Source organism: Eleutherodactylus coqui, chromosome 4 (genome assembly GCF_035609145.1).
Source record: "Eleutherodactylus coqui strain aEleCoq1 chromosome 4, aEleCoq1.hap1, whole genome shotgun sequence".
NCBI lineage: Eukaryota > Metazoa > Chordata > Amphibia > Anura > Eleutherodactylidae > Eleutherodactylus > Eleutherodactylus coqui.
The window spans coordinates 197,297,296-197,318,043 of record NC_089840.1 but is presented as its reverse complement, the minus strand read 5'-3'; the positions used below and the strand labels follow the sequence as shown (position 1 = coordinate 197,318,043).

The 20,748-nt window shown below is 41.3% G+C and overlaps 1 protein-coding gene across 5 annotated transcripts in view; it reads right to left on the bottom strand.

Annotated features, from left to right (window-relative positions):
• Positions 1-20,748, bottom strand: part of GBF1 (golgi brefeldin A resistant guanine nucleotide exchange factor 1) — a 149,830-nt gene that overhangs the window by 77,469 nt on the left and 51,613 nt on the right. The gene's annotated exons all lie outside the window — the stretch shown is intronic.

Below are 20,748 nucleotides of genomic sequence, written 5' to 3'. Positions count from 1 at the left end.
TGAGAGAGAGTAAGATCCAAAGTGGTACAAGATGTCTGTCTCTAATAATGTAGCCCTCCAGTTTATGTATTAAAGGGTTTTTCCAGGCAACACCCGATGTCACAGTCAGCATATACCTGTGTCAGAGTGGATGCCGCTGCTCTGACTCATTTAATGTCCGGAGTGCTTAATTGCAGAAGCAGCTCTCATTGAAGTCAATGAGAGCTGATCTGCAATCTCGTGTGCCAGCCACTATACAGGAGTCAGAGCAGCAGCTTTCGCTCTGACCCCAGTGTATCCTGAAGTCAGCCAGTTAGGTTTCCCTCTGCTCCTTGTGCCAATATGAACCTTATGATACCTATATTCCATCAGATTTGCTAAGCTTCAGGTTTCAACCCATTATTTCCACCCCGGTAGACGACATGCAGGTTTCTGCCTCGGTTTCATTCGTTATAGAACTTCTAAGAACAGTATAGGATGGCATATAACACACTACAAAACTTTTTAAGCAACACAGTTATGTAAGCACAGGGCAGAGAAAACCTTCTTAGCGCTAATGTTTTCATTGCTAGGCCTGCTTTAAAACATCTTTAAAGCCCCATGATGCCTCATTTCAGTAACAGCTGTCCGAACCGTGTCTCATGTCAGACATTTTCATCTCATTATACATATTATCAAAGTAATACATATTAAAAATTTATACAAAAACAAACTAGCTCTTTAAATGAAGTTGATGACCAGAGAACAAATTAGAGACAACAGAAAAATGACAGTGAACAATCTATGACCTAAGGCCGGCTGTCCACGGGCGATGCGGTATCCCGCGGCGGGAGCCACCGCCAAATCTACACGGTCAGCCCTATCTAATAGATAGGCTGACCGCGGAGAATCTGTGCAATTCGCAGCATGCTGCGAATTGCCCGCCGCGAGCAGAGAATCGCAATGATTCTCTGCTCTTGGACAGGTGCCGACACTTTCCATAGCAATGCTATAGAAACAGTCGGCCGCCATGATTCGCCAGCGGTTTACCGCTGGTGAATACACTGCCGTGGACAGGGGGCCCAAATTAAAGGGTGCCATTACCTTGCACTAGCAGTTAGCACTAGTACCCGTGGTTTCCTGACAATTGCTAGGATGAACAAGTGCTATCTGCTACCGCTAGTGCTCATGTAATAGCAGCCAAAGAGGTTATCCATCAGGAGAAAAATCGCAATTTTCTCCCCCGTGTGAAACCACCCCTAGGGTGCTTTCACATCTGTGCTGGGGATTTTGCTTTTCTGCTCCGTTCAGGGAGAAGGAAAGGCCAATCCCTGTGGCCGAAAAGTTCGGTCTCTGGAGGGAACAGAACAGTGTCGGGCATACCCCATTGACTATAGTGAGGTCCCGGACACTTGAATTAATTTAAGTTAGTCAAGATTCTTTTATTGCTTCAATAACACAGGGTAGATCAGTTGATGTTACATTTGCTTTCCGAGAGAGAACCGATATGAAATAAGAATTTAAAAAGTTCAGCATTCTCAACATCATTTTTGACCAATTCACAATTTTCATCCTGTAAAAATCCTATAGAATCTTTGAATTTTTCCTTTTGCCTTCCCCCCCAAATCCGTTTTTATTGCTTTTGGCCTCTCTTGCAAGCCTCAATTCAATATTAGCTTTAGCTATTCTGACACTTGCCCTACAGTTTTTGTAGACCGCATTATAGTCTTCTTTAGATAGATCTCCCCTCTTTCCATTTGATAAACTTTTTTTTGGTTAGTATTTACATTCTGGTCTCTTTAAATGCTTCCCATTCTTTTTTCTTTTAGGGATTGTTAAAATTTGCTTCGAGAATCTCATTTTGCAAAATCAGCTTCAATACATAATTCTGTAACTTGTCTCTGACTTTTGCATTTCTTTTGACAGTCATATCAATAATGCACCTGACTGTAGAATAAGATTACATTGACCATTTTAGCAAGAGAATGTGTCTAGCAACATTTCAGTTATTCTCACTAATCAGGATCAAATTAAAAGCAGAACGCATTCTTTTTATTTTGATCATAAGCAACTAATAAGCATTAGTTCACAGTATCTCACCCTAGTGTAGCATGGACTGAAGTGCGCTTAGCCCCATTCATTCAAAGGATTGTCCAGATGTATACCACTGATTATCTACTATTGATGACCTATCCTGAGACCAGGGGGCTCCTGCCCAGACCTGTGTCGATCCCCTTATGCACTGTACCAATTTCTGTAGGAAGCAGACAACTCTGTTCCAACTGCAGTACACAAGCTTAGTATTGTAGGCCAAGTTCCCATTCATTTCGATGGGAACTAGGCCTGCGATATCAAGCATTGCCACTATTTTGCCTACTTTTTCTGTGACGTTTTTTTTTAATTTTACACAATAAAAAGAATTATTATTCACACACTATAGGATGCTGCAGTTCTATGACTATTGATGATCTATTTTGACGACAGGCCATCAATAACTTGACAACCCTTTTAATGTTAGGCAGACTTGGGGTGCTTTCATATCTGCGCTGGGGATCCTGCTTTCCTGCTCTGTTCATCAGTGCCAGGCAGACCCCACTAACTATAATGGGGTCCGGCTGCTTTCCACCCAGCTGTCTGGGCTTTTGGACAGAAGAAAAAGCACTGCATGCACAGCTTTTTGTTCTGATATTTTCAGCCAGATCTGCGACGGAACCTCCAGTCAGAGATGCTGATGCCGATCTGAAACCACCCTTATAGCAGTACAGTTGAGGGAAGTCATCAGTTACGTCAGTTTTTCCCTACTACAAATTAAATACAACCTCTACTAGAAAATAGGCTCATGTTAAATAAATGCAAACATTTTAGTACAGCAACACAAAAGTGTGGTGAAAAACATTCCAACAAAACATGGATCTAAAAGGTCACGGACAGATCCCATTGACTTTAGTGGAATCCATTGGTTTTTTTTTTTACTTTATGGAGTAGAGCTACAAGTTGTGTAGTTTGTCACTTAGATGTGTACTTATAAAAACAGGTGGACATCCCATGTATCCAAGATAACAGGACGCCATGAGGAAACTGTACGTGCAGATTGCTCATACACCTAGAGGAATAGTATGTACGTAATGGTAAGCAATTTACTGCCTCAAATTTATATTAAAATGACAAGTCTACCAACTTTATGCCCAAGTGAAGGAGCAAAGACAATAAATGTGAAGCCACTTCAGCCATCAAAGAATATTTTTACAACCGTTTGATCGAATGTCTTTCATTCTATCAAACAAGCAATGCATAGTACATACCATACATTGCCGCACCGCGCTGTATCCTAATACTTTAAATACAGTGATACTCTATGGCCACTTTCTCTTTGAAGCTGTAAACATTCCATATATCTTCAGCAGCAGCTAGCATGGCACGTGTGCCTCACCGAAGGGTCTACATTTATTCTACAGCTCAGATTTCAGCATAACCTAGAAGCAATATGGACGCTGGCTACAAAGTGCTTTAACAGTATCCTAGCCCCACCCATCTATAAAGAGCCTTATATCGCCTGTACCTGGGTCTTCAACTGCTGAGTAGTCATATACTGCTCATTAATTAAATGGAGCAGAATTTTATTCCAGAAGTCAGGCCCCCACTGAGCGATCCTACTGATCTGGAAGTGGGCAATATCCAGTTGTACGCAAACACATTTTGACAGAGGGCATCCAAAGCTGTCATGTCCTTTCTATTTGTCTAATTTAAGGACAATAGAACAAATAGTTTCATTTGTCAACCTGCCATGTCATGTGCTTCTCTCTCGGTCACTAAACAAGACTTTTCACGGAACATCATTAAATCAATGCTTCATGCGGATGGTGAGAAAAAGAGCCAATAGACACACAAAAAACCTTCATAAATAAAAAAAATATTGTCTCTGATGGCACAAATATTTGTAAAGATTTCTACAAATAAAAAAGTCCATGTAATAGGAGAAAAACTACAACTTCCGATAGAGAAGAGTCACAAATGTAAGTTTTTCTGCAATTGTTTTTTAATTTTTTTCCCCAGAGTTGCCCCGGTGTCCACATCTACGAAATACTCTATATAGGAGCCCACTTTAATGTCCCTTTACCTACTGCCCAACATGGCATAAAACTCTGCAACTACAGTAAAACAATTTCAAGACCAACAACTCTTATTGCTTAAAATAGGAAAACTAATTAATTTTAGATGCCAAATGTTGGCGAGAGCGTTTTGTTACACACTACGTGATCCTTTGCTATTTTACCAACTGCAACACATAAAAAAGGCTCGTGAACACAAGAGGGGTATCAGTGTAAGGGGGAAAAACTTCCATTAAAAAAGGGGACAGGAGACCTGTGTCAAATTTCAGCTGCTTCCATTTCATGTTCGGGCGAAACAAAGTGTCCAGCTGCTCCGATATGGGGACAGTAGATACAAAGTGATCTGCCTCGTGCTTTTTTATATTGCACAACAGCTGTTGCTTTAGAGCCATTCACAGTGGATTGAGTAAGAAAAAAAAACATTAAATTCTGCTTTTAGGGTCTACAAGGCCAGAATTAAACTAATATCTGATATAGCACCAAAATAGAGGTGCGTATCAGGTTTAACACAGACTAGAAGCATTTGCAGTAAAAGTAGCCATTTAGGTTTGGTTTTTTGTTCCATGGACAATCGAAAGGTTTATTAAATAAAGATTAGGGGGAAAAGATCTGATCCTTCTTCATAGGCATATTAAGGAAAACATTCATGCCTGCCAACGTTTCGGCCTTGCTCCAGATCAAGGTTTCTTCTTATCAAATGTTGCCCTTTATTTACATACACATTCTATAGTAGATTGAGGAGTTTTGCTGGTTTATATCTTGTATTGACAACGTACATCCACAACTGACCCAACTATATTACTTCATATATCTTCTAGACGCCTGTCCCCATCTGCCCGATGGAAGTTGTGCTGTTTATTAGTGCTTTTACAGAGTGGACAAAACACAATCAAAATGACCTAAAAATGACAGGAACACACAAACTTTAATTCACCTGGATAAACAAGGCCTGTTTGCCGAGGACTTTCCTCTATACACATGCTCTTACGTGGACTTGTTCAATCAGTCTGCCTGTCCCAAAGGGCACGTGGATGCTAGCCTCTGTATGAAGTGTAGAAAAACACCCAAAACACAGCCAAGTGTACACAAACCATCCTCAACTATGTATAACCTGTCACCTCCCTTAATAGGTTTTCTACTGAATGACCTTTTAGGTTAGAAGCGTCCTTACATTTCAGCTGATTTATTGTTCTAATATTTAGCAGATTTTTATGGCAATTTTTGCAATGTGCATCTCAAAATTTTATAATATGTGGAGTGAAAAGGTTTAGAAAGAAATGTATGCAAACCTGTAATCTGCATTTCCAGACACTGAAAGACTTTATATGTGAGAATAAGGCCTGTTTCACACGGGCTACATAATCATGAGATTTTGTAGCAATGCAACATCGCTACAAAACGCACGTATGTGGAGCCCATGGTTTCCAATGGGTACATACACAGACCTATAGTCATTCAAAGGGTCTAATTTGCAGCTTTTCTGTGCAGAACCTACAAGAATAATGTATATGCTCAGTCTCATGAACACCCCATTCAGTTGTATGTGATGTGGATTGAGTGTAGACTTAAGGGCGATTTCGGCATGGAATCTGCAGCCAAATCTTTAAAGGAGATGTCCCGCGCCGAAACGGGTTTTTTTTTTTTTAAACCCCCCCCCCGTTCGGCGCGAGACAACCCCGATGCAGGGGTTAAAAAAACCACCCGCACAGCGCTTACCTGAATCCCGGCGGTCCGGCGTCTTCATACTCACCTGCTGAAGATGGCCGCCGGGATCCTCTGTCTTCATGGACCGCAGGGCTTCTGTGCGGTCCATTGCCGATTCCAGCCTCCTGATTGGCTGGAATCGGCACGTGACGGGGCGGAGCTACACGGAGCTACACGGAGCCCCATAGAGAAGAGGAGAAGACCCGGACTGCGCAAGCGCGGCTAATTTGGCCATCGGAGGGCGAAAATTAGTCGGCACCATGGAGACGAGGACGCCAGCAACGGAGCAGGTAAGTATAAAACTTTTTATAACTTCTGTATGGCTCATAATTAATGCACAATGTACATTACAAAGTGCATTATTATGGCCATGCAGAAGTGTATAGACCCACTTGCTGCCTCGGGACATCTCCTTTAAGTACCACCTGCACTTTCCCCTTCCGAGCGCTTCTGGTCCATTGGCCATTTAGTTTCCTTCTGGCAGCTGAAGGCAGGCGCATACAGCACTTTGTAAGTTCTACATGGGGTTACATGGGGATGTCTTCTGCTGCCAGGAGGAGCCAAAACCAGCCAATGGAGCAGAAGCGCTACAAAGGTAAAAGTGCAGGTACTTTAACAAGTTAACTTAGCTTGAGACACAAACTATAGTCAAACAGCTTCAGATCTTATTTTGTGCAGGACATCATCATCAGTGGTCACGACAGGACGTAGGAGTGCTGGCTCCACTTCCATTGAAATCAATGGGAGCGCCACCTCTCTCTTATGATTAGGACAGGACAGAAGAAAAAAAGGAAGTGTAAGAGAAGTGCGGCGTTCCCAGTGATTTCAATGGGAGTGAATCCAGTCTTCCTACTTCCTGCCGTCTCCACTGATGGCGACATCCAGCCCGCTGCACTGACAGTAGTCTGAAAGGTTTACTAATGGACGACATGAAAAAATCTATGCAATTTTAAGCATACAATTTTTTTTAGCACAGGCATTAAATGTACAGTCATATGTTTGTTTCTGTTTTTACATAAAAATGTAAATGCTTTTCACTGTAAATTCTCTTTAATAAACCTTTGGAGGTTGAACACAGGCATTTGAGTGAAAAAAAAAAAGCAAAAAATACACATCTGTTAAAACCTTTGGAAATGGGTAACTTCGCATTTCCAAAATACCTTTCCTATTGACTAGTGGTTTTTTTCTTTAAAAAACTACTTTTTGTGAGGCAAAAAAAGCATGGTATGCAATGCTATTCTATCCCACAAAAAAGGTATACAAAAGCAGTAAGGGAGGTCATGTGTCATCAAAAGTATGCACTTTTGAACTATATTTAACACATTACACTATGCAATAGGTTTTAATACTTTTTTTCAATAAATGCCTAAAATGTGATGTGAAGATTCCCTTAAAATGTGAAACAAGGAATATAATGAGTTAAAGATGAGACATGAACTTAGCGCCAATACATGTTGAGTCCGATGCTAAAAGAGCACCAAAAAAAATCATGAGTGAAAGAAGGGTCCCAAATGAGTAATACGGAGGACATGCATTGTGGAGTCACTAGACTGCGGTTGAGAAAGTAGAGATCATTTCCTACAAGTGCTGCCACAATGAAGCAGAAAGAGTTATGACAGCTCACAGTGCAGAGGACACCACAACTGCTAAACTTTGGCTTCCTCTCTAAACTCAAATTTACTGAAAGATTGCAATACTTTTAAAAAAAAAAAACTATTTAAAAACAGAATTTAAAGAAAGCTAACGTTGCGTATTTTCCAGCAGTCTCCAGGCTCGCGGTGGTGGATACATTTGCCAATTCAGCACCTGTTTTTCTTGAACAGACAGTTTGTTTTGTAGCATACTTCACACAGAAGCGGCATTATCCTAGCGCTGTGGAACACCAGCCTGGAGGGCATTGTGAAGGGGTTTTTGAAGAAAAGGGAGACCTCAAATAACAAATTACTTATTTTCCCTAAAATACATTGCCTTCATCGTGTTCAAAGCGTCACATGTTGTGCTTCGGTAGATTAAACAGCGTTTCCACCTAAAATCCCCAGCAAATATAAGACCTGGGAGGTTTTCTATTAAGTACTGTTCTCAAAAATTAGGTCGGGCACACAGGAACGGGTCAGATTCCGTTTGCAGATATCCACAGCGGAAGAAATGCGAACGATCGTGAAAGCAAACTGCGTATGGTCAAGTATGCGTGAGGTTTTTCATGCGAATGTACATTTAAGGACAGCGTATCATCTGCGCAGAAGAACCAACGCAAGCAGGGAATGACATCCGAAAGTAGCCCAGCACCCTGAAAACATCCTTCCATTACCCAGGTGACGTTCTCTTGCACAGTCATGGTGAGAGCGGTTCTGAGGGCCTTTAGACCAGGATACTGCTTTCCAGGCCCGGTTGGTATATACTACTTATTTTGGAAGAGGGTCAGCCCAGAAGAACAAGTGAAGGTTGCAGACAGCAGTCTGGCTTAGTGTGCTGCTCCCAGACCTGCGTTGTCTGCCCACAAATTCCTGCCCGCTTTATACCATTTGTTATCTGGTCTCCTAGTAACTTGGGTAAGAATCTGCGTCCATATGCAATTCAATTGCTCAGACTGAAGACATCCATAGAGGTCAATGGAGCTCATATGTGCAGAATCTGCTGTAAAATAGAGCATGCTGTGATTTTTCTTCCACTTGCAGAATCCACAATTTTTACTCGCATGTGTGAGCAAACCAGCGAAAGTCCGTGCATTTCAATGCCCACGAATGACCATGAATTATACGTGCAGACTGCGATCATGGGATCTGCAATTCAAATCCATTCATGTGAGACCCGTCAGACAAGCCACTCAGAATTCTATACTACACACATATAATGCCTATAGGAGCTTATCTTATTTACAGTCATTCAGTTCTATTTTACAGCAGTTTTCCCAAGAACCAATATACCCAAAATATGAACTATAATGGTAAAAGTCTGCCAGGTTCCAGTTCTCTCTGTGGATCATGTGATGCCAGGTCCAAAGTTCCTCTTTGCTTCTGCTGGTGTTCCATACATGAAGCTGGACTTGCTACTGCTAAACATGCATGTTTTTTTTTTGCGCCATGCATATTCCATTTTCACCCACTGCACCTGTGTGATATTTCCTATCCGATAAGTGATGACTCCCATATGTACCGTGAACAGGTAGGTGCCAGCCAATCGCATATCAACAGAACATGTGCGCAGAGTGCAGTGGAAGAGTTTACTTGAAGAGAAGAGTACTTGGAGGATAAAATATGGTGCCATAGGGTGTAGTGGGCAGGCTTCTAGAGGATACAAAACTGGATGAGATGCAAAATGCAAGGCACTATGGGAAATGTAGTGTACAAGGCTTCAGCAATCCCAGGAACAGGAAATGCTGCATATAAAGGCATGCCTGTACCTTCAGGTCCACAAAAACAAAAAAAAAAAAAAGTTTACTGAAATTTAGAAGATTATAATTTTTTTCTTAATTTAACACACAGTTCTTTGTTTTTTTACGCAGTTTTGACATCACAGCCAGAAGCGGATTCAAAATATAAGGGGAGAAATGCAAAAGGAGGCCTTAGGAGGCTCAATCACACTAGCGTTCAGGCTTTCTAGCACCCTGTTCAGTTTTTGGAGCAGAGACAATTAAAACTGATCCTTTATTTCCCAGATTTATTTCAAATGATTTCGCCATTTGTTCAGTTACAATATGGAAAACAAACTGTAGGCTGTCAGTACGGTTAGCTTTTCAATCTATAACAAAATAAAATAAATTAAAGTCAATGGGGAAGGGGGGTAATTTTAATCCCTGAATGCAGGCTGGATGCTAGCTTAAACAAGTCCTGCTGGATCCTCTACTGGCTTTAGTGCACATATCTGGAAGAAAAAAGGTCACAAGAAGCACCCCGCAAATGTTATCCCATCATAGTAATGCTATACCATCACAGACCCCAGTCTATGCTTATAAAGGGGTAACAGTGTTAAGTGCACAGAGGTCTCCTTAGATATAGCTATACACTTAATGGTAACATCCCCAATCACTTGCGTTGGGCTGAGCTACAGGGGAAAAGAAATACAACGAAATCCCAGTGACAAATGTTGGACATCTACTGATCAGAATATTACAGCATAACCCAGATATGGGCCATAACATTCAGTCAAGGGAATAGTTTACAAAAACCCCAAACTGCGACTATTTCAATTTTGTAAGTTTGTAAAAAGGGAACTTAAAAGTTAACCTGTCATAAGGCCGATATCAATTGAGATTTGTTAGAAATACATTCAGACATCTGCTTAATAGCAACAGACAAACCCCAACTAGACTCATATGTACTGAAACTATTCCATAAACCTAAGTTTATAGAATTAAACATTCTGATTTTCAAGATAGAATAAATAGGATGTATAGGAGAGATCCCATCAGCACCAGCTCCAATACCCATGGATAAACTCTACAAGAAGCAACATAGTTCCAGCTTTCGGAATGGGTGTCACTATGCTTTGCAAAGGACACTAGAAGCAATATAGGAACAGCAAACTAGTCTATTCCTCGAAAATCTGTATCCTTTTCAAGTTCTGGTCTCAACAGTGCAGAATGTGTGAGCGAGGAAATAAGTGGTTAATTCACAGCTGGAAGAAAGTAGTCCTGGAAAATTACAACACATGCTTTAGCTCTGACTACAATTTCACACCAGTATTCTTCAGCAGCGTCGACCAAAGATACGCAATACAGAAATAAAACCATCATTCCCTCCGCTTGTTTTTTCACCTGCTGTATTCCTTCAGACAGCGAGCGACACGCTCTAGGGAATAGGAATATCTATTGCACATGTTCAAATAAAAGGCCTGCGAATACAACAATGACACACAATGGGCTTTGTATGACTTGGTGGGAAAGCAGGGCAGAAATACTCCGGAGTGAAGTCACTGGCCCATTTATACAACCACATAGACTATATACATAAGACTCTGCAGGTCCTACAGAACTAACATTAAGGCAGGAGAACGGGATGCATATCCAGAAACATGACAGCTATGCAGGGACTCATCTCCCTGCTACATGCCCCTAATCTCTGCATGGTCCTTAAAGGGATATTCCCAACACAGCAAGTTATCACCTATCTACAGAGGTAACTTACTGAATCTGGGGGTTGGTGGGAAGTCCGAGTGGTTGGATCCCCACTAAAGTGTGAGCAGCAGAGAACGTGCATGTGTGCTTCAGCTCCATTCACTTCAACAGGACTGCTAGAGATAGCCAGATAGGGGGATAACTTGCCATGATGGGAATACCCCTGTAACTTTTTCCAATCCACTGTCTGATGTCTGAAGACCTTATGATTTAAAGGGGTTGTCCCGCGGCGAAATCCACATTTTTTTTTTTTAACTTACCCCCGCATTCTGCCCCGCTAAAATCAATTCCGTTAGTTTTTTTTTTTTTAAATCACTTACCTGCATCCCCGTTCGCGCAGCATCTTCTTTTCTTCTTTTAAAGATGGCCGCCGGTCCTTTCCCAATGATGCACCGTGGTTTTCTCCCATGGTGCATCGCGGGTCTTCTCCCATGGTGCACCATGGTTTGTCTTCTCCTTCCTTGCGTTCCACTGCCGATACAGCCACCTAATTGGCTGATCGGCACCACGTGACGGGGCGGAGCTACGATGACGACGCGCAGACCAGCTCTCCGGTGCGAGCGCACAGCAGAAGACCGGACTGCGCAAGCGCGTCTAAAGAAGCAAGAAGACACCGAAATTAGACGGCTCCATGGAGACGGGGACGCCAGCAACGGAGCAGGTAAGTGAATAACCTCTGTATGGCTCATATTTAATGCACGATGTATATTACAAAGTGCATTAATATGGCCATACAGAAGTGTATAACCCCACTTGCTTTCGCAGGACAACCCCTTTAAGGCTGTACAGTTCTGATGTTGGAAGACGTCTGTCGGGGTTCTCTTACTGTATATTTCCAGCCTCTTTGCTGTCAGAGCCTATCCAATGTGTCACCTCATGCAGTACTGGCTTTAGCCAGCAGATAACGATGTTGTATAACGGCAGAAAGAGTAAGCCCCCGAGGAAAACCAGGATACAGACTGGATTGGAAAGGGTTCAACAGGGACTGCCCGAGTTGAGGAGAAAAAAAAAAAGTTATCTGCAATACCAGATGACATATTCCTTCGCCATGATTAGCACTATTTCTAGAAAAGGCTAATTATTTCTTCAAGTAGTTTTAGCAGAACAAGGTATCCCCTATCCTGTAGCTAGGGGATAACTTGTCATTCTGGTAAAACCCCCTTTAACCCTTTCCAATCCATTGTCCTGATGTCTAAAGACATTATGATTTAAGGATGTACAGCTCTGATGTTGGAAGACGCCCGTTGGGGGTTCTCTTACTGTATATTGCCAGCCTCTCTGCTGTCAGAGCCTATCCAACGTGTCACCTCATGCATATAGTGCTGTTGTATAACAGCAGAAAAAAAGTAAGCTCCAGGAAACCAGGATACAAATTGGATTGGAAAGGGTTAATGTCAGGCAACCCTGTAAAGTGATTATCCCATGAATCATTTTCATACCATAAGTCCTGAAAAGCTTTTCCTAGCCATCTAAAGGTATGTTCACACAACGGATCCTGCCGCAAAGTTTTTGCTTTGTAAGACACCGCTTACAAATCCATTTCAAGCTTCGGCACTTTGTATTCCCTTTTTTCCCCCAATTCCCATCTATAGTTACATAATGCACAAGTACTGGGGAAGAGTCACAAATAAAGCGGCATGCTGAAAGTTAAACTAATCTTGAAAATGAACATTTTTCGGATCATCATGTTGTAAATCCTTCAAGGCGTCACGCTTAGATTCTTGAGTACACTAACACAGGGTCTTGGCTGCCTTTGGGGTTGGGAACTAGTTTCCTTAGGAGATCAATCACATCATACAGCACAATGACTAGAAGCCAGGAGGATTTGCACTCCTGTACTGCCAGCTAAATTCTCATATATCCTCTATGCTTTGGTCCATTAGCTTGTATCCTTATGGTCTTAACAGTGCTCAAGTAACTGGTTGGAAGGAACACTGTTGACAAGACACTTATGTTCCGTGTGAGCTTACTTAACAAATTCTCGCTTTGTCACCCTAACTACTCCTATATCGTTCAGTAAGCAAAGTAAATTACAGAGACAAAAGGATAGGAGATTAATTCCACATTGGGCTGTGCCAGGCAGTTGGCATTTTTTAAAGAGTGATAATGTGATTATGTACAGTGATTATAGCTTAATGGCCTCTACAAATGTATGTCTACTATACAGACAAAGAGCGGGACTTCAGTACAAAACTATTGCTGCTGTCATGTGATACTTTATTTATAGATCATAGGGGAGGTTTTTTAACAGATTTGCGCCTGTTTTCTGGCAAAGTAATCGCAAATTTTGGCGCAAGTCTTTTTTGCCACTTTTCAAAACTAGTGAGAAAAGGGGGAGTTGAGCAGAGCGGGCACAGCCAGAACTATTCCGACAACTTTATCCATTCTAAAGGCAGAAAATGTCACAAATGTTTGTGCAGATCTACACCTGCTCCTGAGGAGGCCCTATGGGGTCTTGTTTTGTTTTCATCTTCTACAAGGGGGCACAAAAAAGAAGAGAGATTATTTGTAATAAATGAATTCCTATTTGTACATTTTGAAACTTCAGTCTCATTCCAAGTCCTTTCCATTTGTCCAAATGTTTCTCCGCTATCCAAAGTAGTTTTTAAACTCGTCGTTATTGAGGTCTCTTAGCATTTGTGCCATTTTTTGTTTTACCTCTTCCACATCAGCAAAATGTTTTTCCTTTGAGTTCCCTTTTAACTCAAGGAAATTAAGAGAAAGAAAAGCCGCACGAAGCGAGATTGGATGAATACAGTGGGTGAGGCAGGGGCGTCATGCCGTTTTTCAACAAAACTTGCATAACACTCAGAGCTGCGTGGGCCAATGCGTTGTCACAATGGAAGAACCAGTAACTCGTTTGCCTCAGAACATCCGGAACGGAGGTTGATCATTAATTTGAAATTGAAAAACCAATCGCAAACTTGTGTTTCACTCATAGTAGCTTCCTTAAAACCGCTTTGAAGCATAAACTACTGCTTCCGGGGGGGGGGGGGGGGGGGGGGGGGGGCGGGTTTCCGCCAAAAGGAAAAAAGATTTCACTGCTGCATGTTGCTTGTATGAATCAGCCATCACAGAATAGGCAAAAAGCTAAAATGTTGGCAGAAAAAAAAAAAGGCACCAGAAGTGAACGTAACCTTTCCCAACATTATTTGCTGGCATACCACCTAAGGAGAGTTGCGCAGATATTCACCTAGCAACAGAAGCCGGACCTAGTAATGCTGCGCTCACCAGAAGAAGATTCTATTTCTTTTGGGTACACCTTTGTACATGCTTCAAAAAGGAGCTTTAGGCTCAGTGCACTTTGCAATGTCCTAAGCTTATACAGTGGGACATGTTAGAGGCTTAACAATGGCATACATTACCCACTGTAAAACAATGCACATCACACAGTAGACAATTTTGAGAGAAGAAAGAAAGAAAGAAAGAAAGAAAGAAAGAAAGAAAGAAAGAAAGAAAGAAAGAAAGAAAGAAAGAAAGAAAGAAAGAAAGAAAGAAAGAAAGAAAGAAAGAAAGAAAGAAAGAAAGAAAGAAAGAAAGAAAGAAAGAAAGAAAGAAAGAAAGAAAGAAAGAAAGAAAGAAAGAAAGAAAGAAAGAAAGAAAGAAAGAAAGAAAGAAAGAAAGAAAGAAAGAAAGAAAGAAAGAAAGAAAGAAAGAAAGAAAGAAAGAAAGAAAGAAAGAAAGAAAGAAAGAAAGAAAGAAAGAAAGAAAGAAAGAAAGAAAGAAAGAAAGAAAGAAAGAAAGAAAGAAAGAAAGAAAGAAAGAAAGAAAGAAAGAAAGAAAGAAAGAAAGAAAGAAAGAAAGAAAGAAAGAAAGAAAGAAAGAAAGAAAGAAAGAAAGAAAGAAAGAAAGAAAGAAAGAAAGAAAGAAAGAAAGAAAGAAAGAAAGAAAGAAAGAAAGAAAGAAAGAAAGAAAGAAAGAAAGAAAGAAAGAAAGAAAGAAAGAAAGAAAGAAAGAAAGAAAGAAAGAAAGAAAGAAAGAAAGAAAGAAAGAAAGAAAGAAAGAAAGAAAGAAAGAAAGAAAGAAAGAAAGAAAGAAAGAAAGAAAGAAAGAAAGAAAGAAAGAAAGAAAGAAAGAAAGAAAGAAAGAAAGAAAGAAAGAAAGAAAGAAAGAAAAAAACAACAAAAAAACACAATATGCCACACAAGCCCTCCAAATTATTTTGGTCCCCGTCAGGTGAAAGGAGCACTCTGGATGTTTACAATATATGCTGGGAGCCCTTATTGGCGTATACGTTAAATATATGATGCAACCTGCACTAAGCCTTATAAGTTCACATTGTATTTGACCACATACCCATAGACTTCAATAGCCACGTGTATCCCAAAAAGGTGCGGCCTCAGTTACTACCCCTTTTCATAAAGGCTGCCCACTTATGTTAAAGCACAGCTTGCACTTTCATAATAGTCCAACTATCAGTGTACGGAAGAATTATAGTTTAAGAAAATATAAAAGTTTGGATTACTGGCCAACACAATAAATTAACGATTTTACAAAAAAGCATGCATTTAAAAAAAAAAAAAAAAGAAGGTAGCTGGACTATTATGAAAAGGGTAACTATACTAAAAAAGCATTGCTGACTTCTTTCATATTATTGTAAAGAAAAAAAACATTTCAGGGACACCAGAGAGGTTCTTTTACACAAAAAACAGGACTGGCTCCCATTAGTATTTAGTGACCTCTATATTATCTGTTAGGCAGATATACTGTAATAAAAGCAGCCAGAATGGTCATGGAAGTGACTCTTCCCTGTATGTCGTCTATATACTGTATTTCGATTTATTCTAGTCCATGCTTCGTTGCATACATACAGCCCCTTATCAGAACATACCGCTGTACTACTATAATATAACCAATGGCTGTTAAAGATCAAAAGCACCAAGTAAGACAACACTGATGAGTCTCATTAGCTTTCCTTCACCAGAAGGGATGAAGAGGAGGGGGCGTTGGTAAGAGATATGAGAGAGGTAAAAGGATCCTGGAATGGCGTTATGGAATTCAATTCTAGTTTGCAGCAGTAGATAATTATGGATCAGTGACTCAGACTTCTTGACAGCAACAAGGACCAAGAGAGATTTGGAATTTAATAGATGAGAGGAGCCAGCAAGCAATTTCATTTGTCAAACATTTTAGAAAACTTTCCTTTGTGATGTGCTCCGCTTCACTGTGGTCTTGGGCGAAAACTTCCACATACTATTTGTCAGCCATTGTGTCCCAATCTGCCAGCATTAGCACAGACAGAGAGCGGTATTTATTTGATGCCCACTTTACCAGGCTGCATTCAGACTAAATCCTCCATGTGTATTTAATAAATCACACCAGTTAGGTGGGCAGGATTAGTTTCAAGTCACCTAATGACTATATCATGAACAGCAGCATTAAGGGGATTAATATTAATCTTGGCCGTTTTTATGAAAGGCCAGTCGCCGCTTTAACAGGAGAAGCAGCAGTGAGAGATACGACACAAGGAGGAGAGAGGACTAAACTTCAACAGCTTTAACATTGTAGTTAACCCGAAACTACTTTGTACCTAAACAGTAACATAACTGCTTTGGGTCCAGATGAGACTTTTACCCTTTCCAGTATGCAAGTAGTGGAACGTGACATTTGGATAACTTTCAGAAAGGTTATATAGAAGTCCTCAAAGATCCTGTGATTTATTAATTTTTTTAAACCTCTTTCTTAACCAAGCTGTTACAGGCGACACATTGGAAATGTCCCCAAGACAACACTCCCTGTCCTGGTAATACAAGGTCTAGAACCAAATTATCAAGCACATCCGCTTTCTGCTGCTATTCAAGCTGTAGGGGATAAGTACGTGTAGAGGTCGATTTGGATCCTATAAGTTGGCTGAATATCCAGCGCACCGGGGAGAGACTGTTGCCATCTAGACTCCAGAGTAAGGCCGGTGTCACAAGGATGTAAGTGCATTAATGTGCACAGTTGTGCTGTGTATTTGTGCATGCATGTGCGTGTTCTACAATCCTTTTTGCACACGTTAAAAAAAAAAGAAAAAAAAAAAAGATAAAAAACACGCACCCATGCTCCCATTTGCTGAAATGGACAATTAAAGGGGTTGTCCCGCGCCGAACGGGGGGCCTATTGAATAAAAAAAAAAAAAAAAAACCGTTTCGGCGCGGGAGACAAACCCAATGCATGTGTTAAAAAAAAAAACAAAAAAAAACCGTTTCGGCGCGGGAGACAAACCCAATGCATGTGTTTAAAAAAAAAAAACAAAAACCGTTTCGGCGCGGGAGACAAACCCAATGCATGTGTTAAAAAAAAAACAAAAAAAAACGTTTAGTACTTACCCGAATCTCCGCGCTGCGGCGACTTCTTCCTTACCTTAGCGAGATGGCCGCCGGGATCTTCACCCACGATGCACCGCGGGTCTCCTCCCATGGTGCACCGTGGGCTCTGCGCGGTCCATTGCCGATTCCAGCCTCCTGATTGGCTGGAATCTGCACACGTGACGGGGCGGAGCTACGAGGACCAGCTCTCCGGCACGAGCAGCCCCATTCACCAGGGAGAAGACCGGACTGCGCAAGCGCGTCTAATCGGGCGATTAGACGCTGAAATTAGACGGCACCATGGAGACGAGGACGCTAGCAACGGAGCAGGTAAGTGAATAACTTCTGTATGGCTCATAATTAATGCACGATGTACATTACAAAGTGCATTAATATGGCCATACAGAAGTGTATAACCCCACTTGCTTTTACGGGACAACCCCTTTAAGTTACTTCAATGTGCCATTTTCATACGCAAATGTGCAGGAAAACCGTGCAAAAAATGTAGCATGCTCCAACGAATGCATGCACAAAACACGCCCTTAAATAGCTTCCGGCCTGTCCAACTCCCATATACAGCATGCGATCTCAATAGAAGTTATGAGCCACTGCCAGACAGACACCTGTAACTAGAGCTGGGCAGTTAAATTAATTTGATTAAATCACTATTTTACTGAGGCACAATTGAAACTTTTGTCAGAATTGTCAGACTAGCCACACCCTCTGGGTGGGGCTAATAACAGCCAAGCATAAGTGGTGTGGAGGACACCAGCGAATGGACCATGAGCCGAAAGACTGTGCAAAAATCAAGTGGAATGCTGATTGGCCACGACCTCAGCCAATCAGCACTAGGATTATGCAGTATACAAGCCTAGCGCTGACTGGCTGATGGTTGGCTAATCAGCACTACACTCTATTCCAGCATGGTCTCCAAGCTCATCAGTATACAGCTATGGCGCATGAGCGCACAGGAGGAGGCAGCAAACTCTCTAGCCTGAAAAAGGTATATGAGGGCAGAGAAGACAGTATATGGCAGGCTACTATGACAGAGGGGTGGAAACCTATCCATCAATGTGTATATAACTAGAGTTTCATGAACCTCTTTAAAGAAAACACGGCTCTGCAATAGAGATTGCTGGATTAAGATACTAAATTGTGAGATAACGACGACCCGACTGGTGACATGGCCTTCTTGTTGTGACAAACAAAGCTGTAAATGTTGGATTAATACACAACTTTTGAAATATAATTTGAAGTTCCTACAGTAATCAGATTTTTAATTACCTGAAGTGCCTTTACAAGTATGCTATAGTTGACACTCAACAGTATGCCATGGTATAACCTCAGACAGAATTAAGTAAAAAACACTTTTCCATGCGGATGAGCGGCGTTCGGCCTCTCGGACAGCCCCGATAGCCGTTACCTCTCTGTTGAAACAACAGTTTTAATCCCTGAATGAGCAGCAGATTCTTTTACGCGAGTTACATCCGCATTAATCAGAAATCTAACCGCGCTGAAATCATGTATATACAAAACAGCAGAGGCAGCTGGGAAGGTTTAAGCTACAGTTAAGTGTATTTATTTTTAACACTGCCTTTGTGGACTGCATTCTTCGTTAACATACGGCGCAGGCATGCCGCAGAAATGTTGGAGCCCCAGACCGGTTAGCATAAATATAGTCATACGGTTTACTTTTGCAGACGATGGCAGAAAAATCTCTCCCCGGGTAAAGTGGATGAAAACATTCAGCATGCTGCTGTGTCCACACTCCATTCTGCACACACAAGGTCAAGCCCATCCAATCTGACTGCATCAGTGTCATGGAATGCTGAAGTACACATATTTGCCATTCAACACGAAAACGGCTTTTCAAGTTCAATCAGCTATAAATGTTGCTTTGTTTTAATTTTCCACTGAACTTCCTGGAACCTATTATCAGGCTGTCAGGGATGTATATTTAGCAATGGCAACATGGCCTCTTTACAGCTGCACCACTGCCCATGTCACCTCCAATAAACAGAAAGGCAATCTCAGAGCTGGACAGTTACCCCTGAAAGGCACGGCCAGAGCTTCCAGCTCCAAGTGGGATATTACAACTAGTACAGTAGTAACACACAGACCTCATCGATTTTTTCCTTTTCATATGCCTGTATCAAATTTTGCTCCATTGTATCACAGCTAGATGATAGGGAAGTCTGGATGAGTCCCTTTGGGCGAGTGGCTGATGTCAGCAAAATCTGCATACAGCTCCGAGGAACATAATGTTGCCATGTAAGTAATGGGAAACAGCTATGTCTCCAAAGATTCAATGGAAACAGCGATGATTCAAAAAAAATAAATAAATAAATAAAAGTAATTACATAATTAAGAGATTTGTTAAGACTGGATGGAAGGGATAGATAACACCACAGTACAATTCCAAGACAGACACTGGAATATCAATTATTCTGATCAACCATAACATTAAAAAATCATTCATAGGTGAATACATGTGACAATGATACTTGTTATGGGGTGGGGTATATCAGGCAGTAGGTGAGCAGTCAGTTGGAAACAGGTAAGAAGGGGCAAGTGAAAGGATCAGGACAATTTGACAAGGGCCAACTGTGGTGTTTAGAAGACTGTCCTAGCGTCCCCAAATCCAGAACTATAAAAACGTACCAGTGTTTATTCCAAATAGTGAATATATTAAGAAAATAAAAAAAAGAAAAAGCCAGAATGGTGTTTTTTTGAACACCCTGTCTCTGGGAGAAAAAAAAAAACGTGTTATCAAAGAGTCATATGTACAGTTATTGGTGCAAGCGTTATTTCTATATACGCCAGGAAGAGGGGCATGTGCTCGTACTAGCGGTTCTATTGTTTGACTTGGAGGACATAGTTGAACAACAGGAATCAAGCCGGGCCGTGGATGCAGGTGTGAACTCTGCCAAACTACCATCAGCTACAATATTGTAACTATGAAAAACTAGTCATTGGCTGTAAAGACGCCAAAATGTCAACCCAAAATAATAAGAAAAATTTTTTTACAAAACAAGATAACTAATACAAGTAAAGCAAGTCCTTACATAGAAAAGTTAACGTTTCTATGTTAAGGATAGAAAATCATCTTCAGGGTCCTTTACAGTGCAGGGAAATAAAATGCTCACCTGGTATCCAAGAGGAGCGGTTCATGTAGGCACAGGTAGAGTAGAATAGGACATGGAGTACCGCACTGTACTATAGAGAGCAGCCAGCCAATCAGTGTACGTACTTCACTAATCTAGGTGTTAGTAGTGAAATGCCCATGTTGATTGGAGCCTCTGGGAATGGATGTGAAGTGGGGTTTCAGGTTGTGATGGTTCAGTGTATGCTGAATCTACTGAGTGCTCACTGTATTACAAAAATGCTACAACTTTGAGTAAATCGTAGATCTACTTACGAAAGTGCATGATAATCATTCAGTTGGAACGCGAGCCAACCACCATCATTTTATGCAGGCCTCAAAATCATATTTGCATTTGCTGCTTAAAGGGGTTGTCCCGCGGCAGCAAGTGGGTCTATACACTTCTGTATGGCCATAATAATGCACTTTGTA